This window comes from Indicator indicator, chromosome 1 (assembly GCF_027791375.1).
Source record: "Indicator indicator isolate 239-I01 chromosome 1, UM_Iind_1.1, whole genome shotgun sequence".
In the NCBI taxonomy this organism is placed as follows: Eukaryota; Metazoa; Chordata; class Aves; order Piciformes; family Indicatoridae; genus Indicator; species Indicator indicator.
The window spans coordinates 120,028,382-120,048,136 of record NC_072010.1 but is presented as its reverse complement, the minus strand read 5'-3'; positions in this window follow the sequence as shown (position 1 = coordinate 120,048,136).

Sequence of the window (19,755 nt, the reverse complement as noted above, 5' to 3'; positions counted from 1 at the left end):
CAGGTGTTGATCTGTTAGAAGGTAGAAGGGCTCTGCAGAGGGACCTTGACAGGCTGGACAGATGGGCAGAGTCCAACATGATGGCATTCAACAAGTCCAAGTGCCAGGTGCTGCACTTTGGCCACAACAACCCCATGCAGAGCTACAGGCTGGGGTCAGAGTGGCTGGAGAGCAGCCAGGTGGAAAGGGACCTGGGGGTACTGGTTGACAGCAGCTGAACATGAGCCAGCAGTGTGCCCAGGTGGCCAAGAAGGCCAATGCCATCCTGGCCTGCATCAGAAATAGTGTGGCCAGCAGCAGCAGGGAAGTCATTGTGCCCTGTACTCAGCACTGGGTAGGCCACACCTTGAGTACTGTGTCCAGTTCTGGGCTCCTCAATTTAAGAAGGACATTGAGATACTTGAACATGTCCAGAGAAGGGCAACAAGGCTGGTGAGGGGTCTGGAACACAAGCTCTGTGAGGAGAGGCTGAGGGAGCTGGGACTGTTTAGCCTGGAGAAGAGGAGGCTCAGGGGAGACCTCATTGCTGTCTACAACTACCTGAAATGAGGTTGTAGTGAGGTAGGGGTTGGTCTCTTCTCCCAGGCAACCAGTGAAAGAACAAGAGGACACAGTCTCAAGCTGTGCCAGGGGAAGTTTAGGCTCGAGGTGAGGAGAAAGTTCTTCACAGAAAGAGAGATCTGCCTTTGGAATGTGCTGCCCAGGGAGGTGGTGGAGTCACCGTCCCTGGAGGTGTTCAAAAAAGGATTGGATGTGGCACTCGGAGCCATGGTTAATTAGTCATGAGGTGCTGTGTGAGAGGTTGGACTTGATGATCTCTGAGGTCTTTTCCAACCTTGTTGATTCTATAATTCTATGAAAATTTAGGACAGTAGAGATCAACCCTTTAGCTGTCTGTCGTAACAGGCACCTGTATTGGAAGTCCTACAACAACTTCAAAGGGGGTGCTATGAGTATTGAGTACAAAAGCTCTCTCAGCCTGAAGTCATCATTCATACTCATATAGCTATCTTATGGTCTCCATTACATACACTTTTGGACTCCATAGCATATATAATAATTTCTGCCCTTGTTGTATGACATCTGGCAGGAGCGTTATTCACTTCTAACCCCTGAAGAAGCACAGGTTGAGGAGTTAAGGGTTTGAGATGGGCTCCTGTAGAGATCACATCTCCTAAGAGGTTGCGAGTGGAGGTAAAAGCCCAGCCCATGTTTGCAAGGGCAAATAAGCAGCACATGATAAATCATTTTGGGAGAGACAAGCTTCTTGTGGGTCAGCTGAAATCATACAACTAATGGCCAAAATGTTCTAAAAATATTTTGAATATGGTTACTTAGGATGTCTTGGGGGGAAAACCTACTCATCCTCATTTTACTGATTCTTTTTGTGTTTTTTTTTTTTTTTTTAGTGGAGTATGAGATAAAGCTAAATACTTCAATGTCTTCCATTGCACTACAAAAAAGAAGGGCCTCTGAAGAGTTACTCTCTGCTTTCTCTGTTTTCAGTATTATTGATCATAAGCAAATACTGAAAATCAGTATGTTGATAAAATGGGCAGGAGGATATTTTGAACCTGACTAATGGGAATATCAGGGATTTCTCTTTGACAGAAGAATAAATAATGCATTGATTTTATTTTTTTTCCCAATGAGATTGAGAAAAATATCTGTAGAATAACTAGAGTATTAGAAGAGTGATACTTGAGGGTTTTAATTAGGTTTTATCCTAGAGTGTTCCTTTTTGCATAGGAGATCTGAACTGAATTTCATGTATTAAAATACTTCACATGTTAATAAAACACAGCCTGCTGAGTACAAAGATACTTCTGACATGCACAAAAAAGTCTGAAGATCCTTTTGCATGTAGTTTGGCCTTACTTAGATGTTTCATCTGAACACATTGAACAAACAGGTAACTTCATCAATGATGTAGGTGATGATACCTCAAATGAATCCTGTGGAGTTCCCAGCACTACTTCTTAGGCAGGTGTGTGAGGAGTTGTCTCTCTGAAGCCAGTATTCACCAGGGGAGAGAAAAGTGGCAAGGTTTGTAATGTTTGATGGCCTTACTTTAAAAATGAGGCTTGCTTTTTTTTTATTGCCTTTGAATCTCTTTTCTACTCTCTCTGTCAATTAATATGGCTCAGATTTTCCTTGGGAAAAAAAATACAACAAACTTAATCTATCCAAGGAAAGAAAGAATGTGATCCTTTTCCAAAATATTTCAGGTCATTTTGATATATTTGAGAGCTGGCGAAGAACTAAATTATTTTACTGGGTTCATGGGCTGGAGTTTAGCAGCTGCTAGATGGAAACAGCTATCTAACTTTTCAGGTATGCAGGCATGACTGACTTAAAAATACAACCTGTTGCAGCTGCTTTGATTGAACATCCACATAGGCTGGCTAGATGAGCTGGTGCTCAAAGTACCAAGGCAGAGCAACTTTGTCTCTATTTTCCCACAGAGGACATCACAGTTCAGTCAAAAATCAGGGCTGATTAAAACAAACAAAAAACAAACAAACAAACAAAATCAGTTCAATAAACATTCCTCAGCTCTTCGTTTCTAACCCCAAAATAAGTAACTAAGGCACTGCAGGAACAACTCCTTTCCTTGACTCTCTCTTCCCTCCCTTGTACCCTCTGGCATTGATTCCTGGCTTGTGTTAACCTCTGCATAGCTGAGTTATTGACAGCTCCTGTTTTCTAAAGACAGATCAGAGACCTTACAACTTTTTAGTGTCTCAACCCGGCATTTTTAAGGGCAGGATTGTGATAACCCCTGCTTCTGTGTGAAGTCAGGTTGGGAAAGATGCTAGCATTTCCTCTCATTTTTCCTGGAGTAGATAAAAACCCTTGTTCTGTCAGGGACAAAAAGGTTAGCAGTTTCTCTGCCTGCCTTCTGCTCACTTGCCTTCAAGGAATGCCTTTAATGGTTCATCTATAGTGTAGCCTTCTTCACAGCAATGTGCCCCCACCTAACACAAAAGTTGTTACTCAGCCCTGTGTGCATACATTGAGTCCTTGAAAGAAATGAAATTTTGTTTTCTTCAGTTTGCTGAGGTTTTGTGAGCAAAGAAAACCCAGTGAGGTTTTTGCCCGCTCAAGTATGACGTCTGATTTCTCTTAGCAGAAGTGGTTGGAAGGGTGCAGCTGTTTCTAACAGGAAGAAGAGGAGGGAATAAGATTTTTTTAATTTTAGAATCAGAATTCTGATTTTTTTTTTTTCCTAACGAAGTAATAAGTACATGCCTTCTTTTCTGGTGACTGAGGTATTCCTCACACCAAACTGGTAAGACAAAATGCATGAAAACCTGAAGGGAAGTTGGAGTGAGGAGGAGGGCCAGCCCCTCTTCCTTGATGACAAGTGACAGAGCTAGGGAAAATGGTCACAAGCTGTGCCAGAGGAGATTTAGGCTGGATATTAGGAAATATTTCTTCGCTGAAAGGATTATCAAACATTGGAATGGTCTGCTCAGGGCAGATGGAGGTGGAGTCACCATCCCTGGAGGTGTTCAAGCAGCCTGTGGACCTGGTGCTTAGGGACTTGGTTTAGTGTTGATCCTTTGGTGCTGGGTCAAGGGTTGGACTGGATGATCTTTGAGATCTCTTCCAACCAGATGTGTTCTGTGATTTCTGATGAGGGCAGGGAAGCTAGTAGTGTTGGTTCTGCTTTCTGAGAGCACACCTTCTCTTCAAAATGTGGTATACTCCGCAGTGAAGACCAGGGTGTAGGCTGCAGCTGAAGCTCACGCTGGTTCCTTATTGCTCCTGCAACTGGGTTAAGAAAAGGCTCAGCTGGTAGCTTGCTAAGCTTGGGAGTAGAAGCAATGGACTAAGTACTTCTGCATTTAATAAGAACAGAAGTCAATTATAGTTGCACCCAGGAGCAAGGTTAATTGAGGCAAAAGATTCAGTGGCACGTCTTTGCCAATTCTCTTCTTTGTTCAGCACAGTTATATATTCAGTTGTATATTTAGTTATATATTCAATATCTATGGTTTGGAAGAAATCTACCCTGAGCTTCAGGTTTAAAAACAAGCTCACAGTCAAATAATTCAAACAAACAAAGGAACGAACCTCATAATTTTGTATTGAGGATGTGGTTTTGTTTCTTTTGTGAATGTGAGCAAGCTCTTTGCTCTCTCTTGTCTTCAGATCCCTTTGGAGTCTTCTTCTGTGAAGCATATAGATTCAGATTGGATGTTAGGAAAGAGTTCTTCACCATGAGGGTGGTGAGACACTGGAATAGGTTGCCCAGGGAGCTGGTGGAAGCCCCCTCCCTGGAGGCTTTTAAGGCCAGGCTGGATGTGGCTCTGAGCAACCTGATCTAGTGTGAGGTGTCCCTGTCCATGGGGAACTAAATGATCCTTGAGATCCCTTCCAACCCTAATAATTCTATGATTCGATGATTAAGCTAATAAAGAAAATCCACTGAGAATGTGTGAACTTAGCTGCTGCTGCTGAAACTGCTGAATGTTGTGTGAGGCCACAAGATGGTTGATCTTGTGATGTGAATCTGAGGCTCTATTAACTTGTGCTTCTACTAGCTGCTTGAAGAAATCAACATTAACATATATACTCCAGACATGTTAAGCCCTAAGTGTGATTTATCGCTGCAGTAATGCCTTGTTGTCCATTTGTAGCCAAGTTAATTTATAGACCTGTTAAGAGCTACCAAGAGCACCTGCAAGCTGCCAGTTATGTACCTTGTGGTACATTGTCTGAGCAAATATTTGGGGGCCAGCCAAGGGCTATTTTGGATGCTGAGTTTCACTTCATTTACCTGTCACACTTGTAGGTATTGACCCCAGCCCCTAATCACTCCTGGGCTCCCTTATGGCAACCTTGAGAAACAGGCAGTTTGTGTGTGCAATATCTCTTAACTGGGTTAGAAGTCATCTATGAACAAGACAAAGCAGTTATTTATCTCTGTGAACTATCAAGAAACCTCCACAACAAGCTCCAGTGTGGATGTTAACAACATAAATATACATACTTGGTTCGATGATTTCCACAATATATCTTGCCTTAGTGAGCAGCCTGAATGAGGTAGACTGGCTAAGGCTGGCCACCCATGGGTGTGCTGGGCTCTCACAGATGAGACTTGGCCTCATGGCAGGGGCATTGCTTATATAACTTGTTGGAATGGTGGAGTGTAGGAAGAAAGAGCCATCTCAGTCTCCTGTGGTGACTTTTGACTTGGGCAAAATATATTTCTGAGTGCTTTTTAGTTTTTCTGCCTTGATCATGAGCTGGAGCTAACTGAGCTTGTAAAGACACTGGACCTGTTGGGGGGATGCTTGCTTCTACAAAAAGAAGAAATTATGTCACCTCCAAATGATGTCATTTGGCTGCCCCCCTGGATCCCAGCTAGGACTGTTTTCAGGTAGTATCAGTGCTGCATGAAAGGGCATCACTTGAAGCATGAGAGGAACTGTGTCCTCCAGCCTCCCAGCACCCTGGGACTGTTTAGCTTTGTTCTGCTCCAGATGGTGAACAGAGAAGTTAACCCATGCCCCTGTGTCTGCTGCTGGTGATACAACTGCAGAGAAGCAGAAGGGAGAGGTGAATTCCATGGGCAGCCCTGTACTTTCCCTGAAACACAGTGTCCATGAGTATGCAGCAGACCTGCACTGCCTCAGTCTTGAGGAGGATGCCTGCATCCCCCAAGGGCAGGGAATTGCCCTTTAGGCTAGTGTGCAAGTATATAGCACATAGAAGGAAAAGAGAAGGTTCACTTCCTTAAGGAGACCTTCAACAAGCCCAGGCTGGAAGAAAATATCAGGCTTGCCATTTCCCCTTGTTGTGATGTTTTTTTATCCACAAAAGAACCCCAGTTGTGCCCTTCCTATAACTAGGGCTCACAGGCCAGCTGGCCCATTCACCCTGCTGCCAGCAGCAGTCTTGCTTCCCAAAGAAGCTCTGTGCAAAGCCACAGCAACACAACCAGCTGCTGCTTCACTGGGTGCATGGAGGTGCTTGGGGGGCGGGGTGGTGGAGTGAAGGAAGACAGAGCAAGAATAAAGGAAGACAGAGCAAGAATAAAGGAAGACAGAGCAAGAATAAATAAATCCAGACAGTCCTTAACAAAAATGATGAAGAGGGGGACAGGAAGCCTCTGCATGCAGCCTGTGCCCTCCATTTCTGCAGTCATATCTCTTTGAAGCTGCAGGAGGCTTGGCGGGTTTGTGTGCTGCTCTGCTGTTCGCTGCTGACGGGTGGCCTGTTCCTCCAACGAGCAATCAGTCAATGGTAAATGATAAGGGAAGGCTGCTGAGGCTTCACTAACTGCTTTCATTACAAATGCTGTAATTGTAAAGATTTGCTATAATTCACTTAGCTGCCCTAAACCCCTCAGCCAGCCACATTATTGAAATGATTATTGTTACAAGATTGTTGTAAATTGGAGTCAATCATCCAGACGTGAAATTGTCTTTTTTTAATGTCTTTGTGGTAGGCAACAGTCTTCCTCCTTTTATTTCTTTAAATTAAAATCTCCTGGTTATTGTACCTCTAGTACTGTATTGGACAATGAGATCCCTCCCCAAAAAAAGCAATTATGACTTCTCATCTCCTGAATAGTGGAACATGGAGTCCTTCTAATCTGAGAGCTCACACTGTTACTTGCAGCACCTTTTTTTTTTTTTTTTTTTTTTTTAGTGCTGTAGAGAAACTGCTGTCAGGAATTGCATAGGTACAGCTAACTCCATCTTGCAGTCCAGCTGGATTGGTCTAGAGCTTCTCCACCTGCACCCTGTGAGAATGGTTGTGAAGCAAGCAAACTGGCCAAGGAAAAACATGTGTGGACATTTTTATACACACCCCCCAACTGAACACAGCACAGAAAAGTAGTTAATAAATGTTCAAAGTTTCAGCTAACCTTTAATGGTTATAAATTAATGACCTCCTGTGACAGCCCTGTGCAAGATGGCCTGATAATTATTTTCAGATGAGAATCCTTGGATTTGAAGGAGTGGCTCAGGAATGGACTAGTCCATCTCTTGAGGTTCTGCAAATCTTGACTCCTGCCTGGTGTTTATTGCAGTCTCAGGAAACACACGATCCTTGCTGCCGCCGCTGGTCCCACTGTGTGATGCTCCACTTGCCATAACTGTCATGCAGGGGATCTTGTGCATATTTAGGACATGTCACCTCTCATGAGCACAGACAGGTGGGTGGCTGGAGATTGTGCTGGGCATTTCAAATGCAAGCTCAAAGGTGGGAGATGCTGTGCCTTCTAAAGGGGTAACATTTTGGGTACTACATAAAAGGGCTAATAGGTACCCCAGTTAGGACTTTTTCTGAAGACTAGGTATATAGTTGTGGTATGAATACTCAACAGGAGAGGTTCCTTTTAGCTGAACAGAGATGCAGATACATAAGCATAAGGTAAAATATTGTCCAGCATAGCAGCAGCTCCTTTGGTGTTGTGTGCCTTCCCTGAGGCAGGCTGCCAGCTCCATAAAAAAGAAAAGTCACCTCTGTGCTTTGGCTGAGCTGTGTGCCCCTTAGCACCTGGAGAGTGGGAAGAAAAGAGAACTTTATATCAGTGGGTACCTGTTTAGACTGTGTGTCAATTGCCTGTCTAAAAAAAAAAAAGGTATCTTTAATCCTGGGTTTCTACCTTTGGAGCAAAAAGAATCAGTCCTTGTGCCTCTTGTGTCTCCTTCATCATGGGATAGCACCTGCTGTTGCTGTGGAAATTGTGCACTTCATCTGTTCCTTGCAAAAACCTGAAACTGAAAACATAGCTAGATTCCAGCTGCTGTAAAGAAAACACTGGGAAAAGGGGCAGAAACTGGCTGCCTTCTGCTCTCAGAAGCAGAGATGTTCTTGCTGCTTCCAGTCCCCTGTGGAAGACAAACTGCCCCAGAGTTTCCTTTTGTCTCTGTCTTGTGCGGAGAAACCATGTATGGCAGTAAAATCTGGAGCAGGAGAAGGGGACAACTTCAGTGCTTCTGGTCTGGGTGTATGTGGTTTGCCATCCTCACCTGGTAACACAGCAAGGTGCTCCACCAGGGATCACCCCACTGCTTTTTCCAAACAGAAGATCTCTACTGTCTAGGTGAAGTGGCAGTGAGAAGATATGTTTTGCCTTTTTCTCTCCCCGGTGGAGCCAAAGAGATCATATTTTGGAGGACACCTCTCCACCTCTTTTATTTCTTGCTGATATAAAGCACAGATTAGTTCTACATCCTATCTCCACACATCACAAGCTAGAGCATGGGTGGCTGTGACAGACACTCCAGCAACTCTTTTTGGACATTTTTCTATTTTTTGCTTCCCTTTACTGTCCCTGAATGCATACTGTCACCATGCAGCATGCTGTGTTGCATTAGTAGCATACAACCTGCTAGATGAGGGAAAGCTTCAACCATAATTGTTTGGCTTTGAGTCTTCCCTGCTCTCAGGGTGACTCAGGAAAGTTTGTTGCTGTCTGACTCTCAAGGGTTCTTCATACTACTGTGGTTTTCATGAGCATCATTCAAGCAGCATAGCTCCCCTATCTCACACAGAAAAAACAGGTGACTTGACTATGGGGGCAATGAGAGATATTAATCATAGAATCAACCAGGTTGGAAGAGACCTCCAAGAACATCCAGTCCAACCCATCACCCAGCCCTATCCAATCAACTATTCCATGGCACTAAGTGCCCCATCCAGGCTTTCCTTGAACATCTCCAGGGACAGCGACTCCATAACCTCCCTGGGCAGCCCATTCCAATGGCAAATCACTCTCTCTGTGAAGAACTTCCTCCCAATATCCAGCCTATACCTTCCCTGGCACAACGTGAGACTGTGTCCTCTTGTTCTGGTGCTGGTTGCCTGGGAGAAGAGACCAACCCCCACCTGGCTACAACCTCCCCTCAGGTAGTTGTAGACAGCAATAAGGTCTCCCCTGAGCCTCCTCTTCTCCAGGCTAAACACCCCCAGCTCCCTCAGCCTCTTCTTATTGGGCTTGTGCTCCAGACTCCAGACCCCAGACCCCAGACCCCAGGGGCCCAGAAGTGGACACAGTACTCAAGGTGTGGCCTAAGTAGTGCTGAGTACAGGGCAGAATGACTTCCCTGCTCCTGCTGGCCACACTATTCTTGATCCAGACCAGAATGCCATTGTTTCTCCTGGCCACCTGGGCACACTGCTGGCTCATGTTCAGCCTACTATCAACCAGCACCCCCAGGTCCCTTTCTGCCTGGCTGCTCTCCAGCCACTCTGTCCCCAGCCTGTAGCACTGCATGGGGTTGTTGTGGTGCAGAACCCTGCACTTAGCCTTGTTAAATCTCATCCCATTGGCCTCTGCCCACCCATCCAGCCTGTCAAGGTCCCTCTGCAGGGCCCTCCTACCCTCCAGCAGATCAATACCTGCTCCTAACTTGGTGTCATCTGCAAACTTACTGATGAGAAGAAATTCACTGGAAAAAAAAACAAATTATTTTCTTCCCAAACACAAAAGGTGTCATAACTTCAGGGAGGAAATACCAGACCAGGTCTATGGATACTGCTCCTACGTAAAGCTCAGGGTCCAGTTGTGGAATTTTAATCATATGAGCCCATGTAGTAACAAGTATATTTTTCTTTTTACCTCAAATTTCTGTATTCAGCTGAAACTGATGCTATTGTTGTATCAGTGAAATCTAATATCCTAAATCCAACCCACCACCTCCCGTGGGGATAAAAAACCATCAGATATCTGGCAAATGATTTTTGGGTAAAGCTAAAATTTCCTAATTTCAAAGTGGGCAGTGAAAGTGGTGGTCAAATTGAGAGCCTGGTGCATTACTGAGCTGAACACAAAGTTTTCTGTTTTTTTTTTTTTTTTAATTTTTTTTCTGCTCTGAATCAAAAGGTTTCAAAGCCATTTAAATAAAACCAAAGTGATATAATTAGTACAAGCCCATGAGAAGTGATTGAATTAGTAAGTACAGCCAGTACTATGGCTACATAATAGAAGCTTTCAGTTTTTATTAATTGCATGTTTGAAACTCAGGATTAAACAACCAAACTAATAAGTCAAAACACCAATGTAAGATCCAAAGGACAACGGCATTGTCACTCTGTATAGCAGGGCACCAATTCAGTGCTTAATTGCTACAAGAGCTGTAATAACATGGAGAATGTTTAATTAATAAGACTCCTAACTGGTGATGAAACTTTTAAGAGCTCTTGGTACTGTGAAATTGTTGCAGTTTGCATCCAGTGTGCTACAAAGCCTCAGATCTCCGCAGGGCATGTGTGATGTTGGGTTACTAACTACGCAGGCAAAGACTTCACTGTGCCGCTGGGCAGTGAGGGGTGAGGATGGATTTTGTGTCCTGGGAATGTGAGCCTTCACAGCTTGCAGGCAGAGAGCTGGAGCCTGATGAACCCTGTGGATTAAGACCCAGATGCCATGGGAACTGCTTGTGCCGGACAGAGCAACCAGGCTCTCCCCCCCCCCCCCCAAAAAAAAAAGGTGAAGAAATATGGGTGTTAAAACTGAGGTGTGAGCAACCTCTTCTAACATCAGTTAGGAAGCGCTTCTGAAGTTTGGCTGATGGTTTGTGCCTCCCTTTAGTGGGAGCGTTGCCCTGAATCAGAGGGATCCTGTGTGATGGGTAGAGTGGTATGGGGCTTTCCCCTCTCAGATGAGCCACTCTGAAGGCGAAAGTTACTGGCTGGAGAAAGCCACACTGGATACAGGCAGCAAATGTTTATCAGCTAACCGCAAGAAGTGTTTGAAGGAATTTTACTATCCATCTAGTTAAAATTACTGGAATTCATCTAGGGTTTTGCTTTCCCCTAAGACAAAATAGGGGGTTGGACTAGATGATCTCCAGAGGTGCTTTCTAACCCCTACCGTTCTGTGATTCTGTGATTCTGAAAACGTGGAGACCCCAGGCAGTCAAGGTAAACTTGGCTGAAAAACTTATGATGTGGCCTCTGGTTTCTGGCATCCACCCTATTGATGACTCCAGCAAGCACTCACAGACTGATTGTCTTCAGTAAGGGCTCTCTTGGCATTTTATAGAATTTTCAGCAGAATAAAATGAGCAGAGTGAGAGGTTACCAAAAATGCTATGCTAATACTAATGCTAGCAATAGCCTATTGAACTACTCCTATAGCAAATATATTTACTCATGTAGATACAATTATTTTTTTTTTACCTCTTGTAGAGACCTACATAAAATACTGTTGAATTTGGGGTACATTCTGGGTATTTTTTCTCTAATAGCTAATATCCTAAGATTCATAGGAAGAACAACTTGCTATTAGCATAAACTCTACTTCTTTTTCTTAAAATTAGCATACTCAAATTAGCTTTGCACTTGATGAAGAGAACATCTTGTTTGACATTTCTTCATGGATTGTTTTTTCCTCAATGAATAGTTAATACTTTTTTGTGAAATTCACATGAGTTTTAGGCACCTTCAATGTCCCATAAAAAAGGACTTCAAAGCTTAATTCTGTGAATTACCAGCTCTGGTTTTCTTTATGAACCTGCTACCTGCAAGTTTCACTTGGTGTCCTCCCTGGTGTTAGAGAAGATAAGGCAGAACCTATGGATGTGATCTACCTGGACTTCTGCAAGGCCTTTGACACAGTCTCCCACAACATCCTGCTTGCCAAGTTGGAGAGATATGGATTGGATGGGTGGACTGTTCAGTGGATAAAGAATTGGCTGGATGGTCACATCCAGAGGGTGGTGCTCAGTGACTTGAAGTCCAGATGGAGAACAGTGACAAGTGGTGTACCTCAAGGGTCTGTACTGGGACCTGTAGTGTTCAATCTTTTTATCAATGACATAGTGAGATTGAATGCACCATCAGCAAGCTTGCAGATGACACCAAGCTGAGTGGTGTGATCGATACACCAGAGGGATGGGATGTCATCCAGAGGGACCTGGAGGGGTGGGCCCAGGTGAACCTCTTACTCAACAGGAGTAAGTGCAGGGTTCTGCACCTGGACAAGAGCAATCCTCACTATTAATACAGACTGGAGGATGAGGTGATAGAAAGCAGCCCTGTGGGAAAGGACTTGGAGGTGCTGATGGACAAGAAGCTGGACATGAGCAGGCAGTGTGAGCTTGCAGCCCAGAAGGCAAATCACATCCTGGGCTGCATCAAAAGAAGTGTTGCCAGCAGATCCAGAAAGGTGATTCTGCCACTTTGCTCTGCTCTGGTGAGACCTCACCTGGAGTACTGCATCCAGCTCTGGAGCCCTCAATATGGGAAAGACATGGACCTGATGGAGAGGGTCCAGAGGAGGGCCATGAAAACGATCAAGGGGTTGGAGCACCTCTGCTATGAGGATGTGGCACTTGGAGCCATGGTGTAGTTAGTCATGAGGTGCCGAGTGAGAGGTTGGACTTGATGATCTCTGGGGTCTTTTCCAACCTTGTTGATTCCATGATTCTATGACAGGTTGAGGGAGCTGCAGTTGTTCAGCCTGGAGAAGAGGAGGCTCTGGGGAGACCTAATAGCAGCCTTCCAGTACCTGAAGGGGACCTACTGGAGAGAGACTGTTTACAAGGGCCTGCAGTGACAGGAGGAGGGGCAATGGCTTCAAATTAGAGAAGGGCAGATTTAGATTGGATATCAGGAAAAAGTTCTTTACTGTGAGGGTGGTGGCACACTGGAACAGGTTGCCCAGGGAGGTGGTTGAGGCCCCTTCCCTGGAGACATTTGAGGTGAGGCTCGACGAGGCCCTGGACAACCTGATCTAGTTGAGGATGTCCCTGCTGACTGCGGGGAGGTCAGACTGCATGACCATTGAAGGTCCTTTCTGGCCTGGATTCTGTGATTCTAAGACAATCATTCTCTTTTCCCTTTCTTGTTCTTGCGTATTCACAAAAAAATTTTGCAGAAGTGCAATCAAGTCAGACTGAATATTCTGCATGACATCATCATTCATGGTGAGATTAATGGGAAGAATGTTCTAGGGAAAATGCCTGGCCAGCTGTAGTGCTAGCACTGGAGAGGTGCTATAGCCAGAGGCTGAGGGATTTCAGAAGAGGTGGAGCTGGATAACTGAATCTTGAAAGGATGTTAGCTTCAACTATAAAGACACTGACAGGAGATATGAAGAGGAAGCCTCCATAACCATATTGATAAGTTTGCAGTCATACAAATCAGAAAGCAGTTTGACAACTGAACTTGGCAAATACAAATATGTGTTTTCAATAACATGTTGTGGTGGGTTGAAATTCCCCCCAACATAAAATTGCCAGATCAGCTCAGTTGAAAGCAAACGAAGCTATATTTACAAGCACAACTACAATCTAGAAATATGGAATGCAATGAATTTGTGCAAAATATACAATATTTACATGTATATACAATTTATAAACAACACAAGAACCCCCCTGAACAAAACCAGGGGGTTACCAACAGCTTCCCCCACACTACTCCCTTCCTCCTCTGTACAAGGTAAAAGAGAGAAGAACAGAGAGTAGCTTTGTTAGTCACAAGAAAGCAGCACAGCCAAGGTCAGTAAGCCAGCACAAAACACCAGCTAGAGTGAAGAAGTAAAAAAGAAAGAGAGTTACTGTACACACCTAACTTTATGTTAGATACCAGACCAATGGGATTATTTAGACCTTATCATTATTTTCCCTTTTACATCCACTGGTGATTTATTTACATTCTACCACTTTCTGTTCAAGATCTGTGGAAAATTTTATAGGCACAGACAGCCTAAAACTACCACACTTGTTAACCCAAAAATACTGTGTAATTTCAGAGCAGCATTTAATCTGAGGTGCATTTTACCTGCCACTGGATTGTTAATCTGAAATGTAATGTCATTAGCAAGTGTGTTGGAGCGAACCTTCTGAGCCTTGGGGCTGTGATCAAAGGTGGACCAGGCTGTGAATGGTGATTAATGAAGATACCAACTCAATTTTACCAGTGAGCTAAAGCTGAGAATTTAGTTTTAATCCTTTAAAAGGCAAAATCAAGCAGAATCTTGACAGGCAACAAATGAGCAGACACTTCTTTGTGTGTATGAGATACAGCAAATAGGATAAAAGCTATTTGTGGATTTAGTGGTGTTTGTTGTTTAACACCTACACATTCTCTAATGCCAGTTGCTGCTATTCAGTTAATGCACTTGACTGGTTTGTTTCACAGGCTCCTAGCTTTGCTTTGTGGGAACATTCAAAAGCTCACTGATGAAAGGAACGCATCAGAGTGAAGCTGAAGATGGGCTAGAGGTTTTGAAGCTAACTCAAAAATCTCTTAGTTGTAGAAGAGCATCTAAAGTCTCTCATTTTCCAGAGTTACTTTCTGGTTTGCTGTTTGGGTGCTTAGTGATTAAAAGTCCTGGGAGTGGTTTGCGCCATTCAGTGGCTCTGTGTAAAATGATAACCTTTGCCATGCAGCAAAGGTTTGTGCCCTCAAGGAAAGGACCACCAAGAAGAGTGTGGTTAACTGCAGTGGTTTCTGGGACCTATAGATATTCCCTCCTGCTGTGACTCCTCGAAGCCAAAACCGTGGGGTCAGGGCTGCCCTGCAAATAGTGAGGCCAGGGTGGTTTGTGGTGTTGGTTGAGGGCTGCCAGGGTAGGGGAGGACTGCAAAGCTGTGCTTATCCCAGGCTCTGAAATAGCTCATGGTGGCCCCACCACCAACCAGCACTGCTGACTGTTTTTCAGAGCTGTGTTTCATTCAGTTCTGGGATCAGGGGCCTCCCTCGATAATGACTTTAGGGTAAACATGAATTTCTCTCCTTTCACAGCTATGTCTTGGAACAGCAGTCATTTGCTTGAGGGTGGACAACTGCTTAGGGAACAGCACCTTGTTCCTTTTGATCCTTCTCTGTAATGTACATGTTAAAGGTGTGATAAAAATTCTGGTTTTGGATGAAAGTTCTGGTTAAAAATCCTGGTACTGGTGAAGTCAATGACAGCATTTCCACTGACTTCAAATCGACCACAGCCCTGCCTACTATCCTTCTGTTCCCAGCCTCTTCATCCTGGATAGGATGATTGCTCCAACCAACAAACATGATATACATGTAATTCCACTGGGGATGATAAAGCATTGTTAAGACAGATTGGGTGTGCCTGGAGATGTGAAGAGTGAGGGCTTCTCTAAGGAGTAGGGCCAGCTGGTTGCCAGATACAGGCTGTTGGGGAGGTTCAGCTAATAGTATTATGATAAATGTAGACAAAAAGCAAAGAAAAATGTCCCAAAGCTTGAGGGAATTAAAATATGCAATAATAAACTAAACTTGTGTCTGTCAGAAATCAAACTGACACAATTTAGGAGGATAGATCTTGCTGTTCCCCCACTTCCCTTTTCCCATCGTTATCTTCTTTCATTTTTCTAGCTGGCTCATCTAATTGAACTTTGAATTGAGTCTGACTTCAAGTTCTTTTTAGATTTTGTGGAATATTTTACATAGTAATCTGTTTGTCTGACATCATTGCAAGATTGTGAAATCTCTAAATGACAGCTTGTCCTTGCTGGCACAATGAAAACATAAATGATAACACTGCCCCATTACCCCTTTAATGGTTGCAGCACAACTCCCACTTGTAGTCTCCATGACTTGGGAGAGAATTATATGAACTGACTGAATTTTTTATGAGATCAGCTTCAGGGATTTGAGGAGAAGGCAAGCATAGTACGAAAACAAATATGACTAACAGCTAAAAAATGCAGTGTGCTAGAAAACACTACTAAGTCCATACTACAGATGGACTTGAATCAAAACTGTGACTCCACCACACCATGAAGTATGGTGGGAGTTGGGAGTCCAAGCCCATATCATCCATTGTGACAGTTCTTATAAATATCTAAAGGGCAAGTGTCAAGAGGATGGGGTCAGTCTCTTTTCAGTGGTACCCAGTGATAGGGCAAGGGGCAATGGGAAGAGACTAGAACACAGGAAGTTCCATGTAAGCATAAGGGAAAACTAATTTGCTTTGAGAGTGATGGAACATAGGAACAGACTGCTCAGAGAGGTTGTGGAGTCTCTCTCTCTGGGGACTTTCAAAATCCATCTGGATGTGTTCCTGTGCCACGTGAGCTGGGTGAATCTGCTTTAGCAGGGTGTTGGACTAGATGATCCCCAGAGATCCCTTCCAACCCCTACCATTCTGTGATTCTCTGATCATGTCAGCCTTTCTGTCTGTAAAGGATTGAATCAAATTTGCAGAGCTAAAGGTCTGTCAATTAAGAGGCCCATCAGACATAGTGCAACCTCCATGAAAAAAAAGGGCTCCTTTGTTTTGAAGTGTGTAAAGTCAAAGACAGTCAAGGAACTGTATTGCAAAGGTGTTAGTTTGCCTTTTCAGCTAATTTCCGTGGAGTGTATTTTATGGGCTTTGGCCACATTTTTACATTACTGCTGCATGAAACTCTCACTGTTGGAAGGGAGTCATCTGGTGACTCGTGAATTTTTTCAAATGCTGAAAAAAAACCCCCACATCAAAACCCCTTCATGATATTGAAAATGCTACTAGATATATAGCTACAGGTCTACAGAAAAATGAACCACTTCTGGGCTTGATCTCTTACTGGACTGTGGAGTCTCAGACAATTCAATATTGACAGACACAGTGTAATAAAAATGAATATTTTTGTATATTTTATATTTAATATCTTGGGCAGTGGTATCTTCAAACACCACAGCAACTTATTTACAGAATAAGTATTCACAGGTTCGATTATTTGGTTGTGGGTTTTACACTCCACATATAAAGACAGGTAAATGATTTAAGCACAGATCTAACCTTTCCAATGCAGGAGTTCAAATTGGACATAAAAGTGCTGTGTCCTATGGGTTTCCCACAAATGGGTTTCCATGGCAGATTAGGCAGGTACTCAGGACTTGCTCCTCTGTCTGGTATCTTCCCAGATGCTGTGGCTATAATTCAAGCAGTCCTTGGCTCAGAGAGGGCTAAAGGCCTCTCTCTTGTCGTGCTCAGTTGCTGGGCTGCAGCCTCTTCTGGGATTCAAATCCCTTGGAGCTTTTCCCCTTTCTGCCTTGGTCCAGGTGCAAGGCCTGGGTGAAGTTGTTGGTCTGCTAGAGCAGGTTCTTCAGCTGCTCCTCAGGCAGCACTTGGCTCTTGTCTCTTTGTGGTAAGCAGGCCCTCAGCTGCTACTTGGGCAGCACTTGGCTCTTGCTGCTCTCTGGGTGAGAACAAGGCAAGTTTCCTGACTTCTTGGCTGGTTTGAATACTGTCCCAAGGCAATTAATGCTCTTTGGAAACACAGGACCCTCATAACTGGACTTATGGGATGGGGCACATCCAAACATGGCCAGGGGCACACTCAGTTCCCAGGTGTGTCACAAAGTTAATTACACGTGGTACATGTTTATCTGGACCCCAGGCAGTGTCCAGGTTTGCACAGTCACAGGTGCTTAGCCATTGTCTGGGCTAGGGTGTGTTTGGGGGTTTGACCCTTCAGGACACACAGGGAAGAAGCAAAAGTATAGCATCATCTCTGTTCCTCATGGTAAATAAATCTCTTTGATTTTATGTCACAAATGCTGATTCTGTATTTCCAACTCAAGACTTCACTCTGGAAGTATGAGTTGAATTTAAAGTAAGTCTAAGTTACTATTTTTTAATGAATGTCTGCTTTCTCACTCCTTGAGTGAACGAAAGTGCAGACATGTCTTGCACAGAGCTAACTGGTAGCACAGAAGTCAAAGGGAGGCTTAGCTGGGCAAACAACTGCTTTATATGATTTACCCAAGTTTCTAGATCATTCTGGATAAAGTGAATCGTTCAAACTGATCTTCTTCAGCAGCTTCACTCTTGTGTGCCCAGGAGGCTCCTGGGTGTGCTGTCTGCCTGCAGTCTAAGCAACATGCTGCTTTTGAGGGAAAGTCACCTTCCCACTTGGGTGAGGGATTATAGTGCTGAGCCAAAGGTTGATCCTTATGCAAAGTGTACCAAACCCCTTTGAAACCAACTGTGTCTTAACTTCTATTCTTCAAATATTTCCATTTAGAATACAGTCCATAATCCTCTGGTACTGTAGAAACACCTGGTTGAAGTAAGTAGAGCATAGATCCATGTCAATACCTACTAAAAGGTGTTGCTAAAGATATTTTCTTAACATGTTTTCAGCTCTTGAGGAATACCTTTATAGGGAGTATTGACAGCTAGGAAATGCAGCATGCCTGGGGAAGCAAAGAATGGGCCACTCTGTGGAAACCTAAACCCATGCTCCTAAATGAGAGACTGAGATTGGGATTTTATGCCCATGATAATACAGAAGGGACAAATTGTATTGGCTACCATGACAGACTGAGCCAAGACAGGTGGCCTTTTACTGTGTCTCCTACCACTACATACCTGTGGAGAGTCAAGTTCTCCAGGTGCTATCTTATTATCCATTCAGTGTTTGAACCAGGGCTCTTGGAGTTGACAGCTGTGTGAGAACCAAGGGCAGTGCTCCTCTGTATCTGTATTGTCTGTACTCATTTTTTTTTTTTTAATTTACATCACAGGACAGAGAAGAGACCACATAAGAGGTTCTCACAGGTGGGTTGCAGGCCTAGGCCTAAAATGAGATCTGGACAGAGCAGATCTCACAATACCATGTCAAGGAATTGGAGACCTGCATCCCCCTTGCAGAAGCTTCCAATTTTCCATACATCCTACATCTCACCTCTGGAAAGCTTTGCTGCCTTTCCTATTTGCATTCTCCAGGATTAGCATTCAGGCAGATGGTTACCGCACGCCTGGAAGCACAAGTGAGGAACTGGAGACAAAAGCTTATTCTATACTAGAGGGAAAAAATTGCATCCTCTCTGGCAAAAGGGCCTTCAAGAAAACTTGTCACTGAAGATCTTTTTCCCTTTCATGAAAAACATTCAAAATATTAGGAGGCAAGAGAAAGAGGGCAGGCAATATCTTTAGAATTCTTCCTTGCCTCAGAAACAGGAAGTCAGGAGAAATCTATAGGTGGTTCTTCTGGGAGGTGGATAAGGTGGTGTATGCACTGACCATAAAGGCCCAAACAGCTGATTAAAATGTGTTTACAGACATTCAGGATGAGCAGATGTTCAGAGGTGCTGAGAACTCATAAATGCCTTCGCAGCCAAAGGGATTTGTGAGACTCTGCTCCCTTTGGAAGTTCAGCATTATGAAACTGAGATGTGTCTTAGTGCAGCACACTAAGAAATACAACATACTAGGAGAAGATAAAAATGGATGACTTTCCTTCCAGTATTTAGCAGAAGTATTGATATTTCTTGTCCTAAACACTGAACCTTTAGTAAGGACACCAAACTATGAGCAATTTCCTTTCAGATCAAAGCATTGAGTAGACAGGGAATCTCCAAGTTACCCAACAATTCAAATTTAGTCTATTTATTCATGTAAACTTCCATACTAGTAGCAGCAGAGTCCTAGTTCCTCATAAGAACGCAGCAATCAACCAGTCAAAAGCAAAATGTCCCTATAGGTCTGCCCATGTTCTGTTAGTGTCTGATTGATAATCCTGCAAAGCTTCCTCAGTTTAAAAGGGCAATACTTGACCAAATCCTTCTCTGTTAATGCCTGTGTGTCAGCTTTTCCCCCTGCCAGCATACTGTCTGTAGCCCTGTGTCCTCTAAACTGGAATGCTGGGAGCACTCCTGTGCACTGTTCTGGCTCCAAACCAACACCATGTCACTGCAGGTTCCCTGTATGAGGACAAGTCCTTCTTCTTGCAGGTGCTTCCATCTGCACAGCTGTGATAGCAGCGGCACAAGCTGGAAGGCAGCATCATGTTTGTTTGCTGGGTGGATATTCAGAGGTTTTTGGGGGTA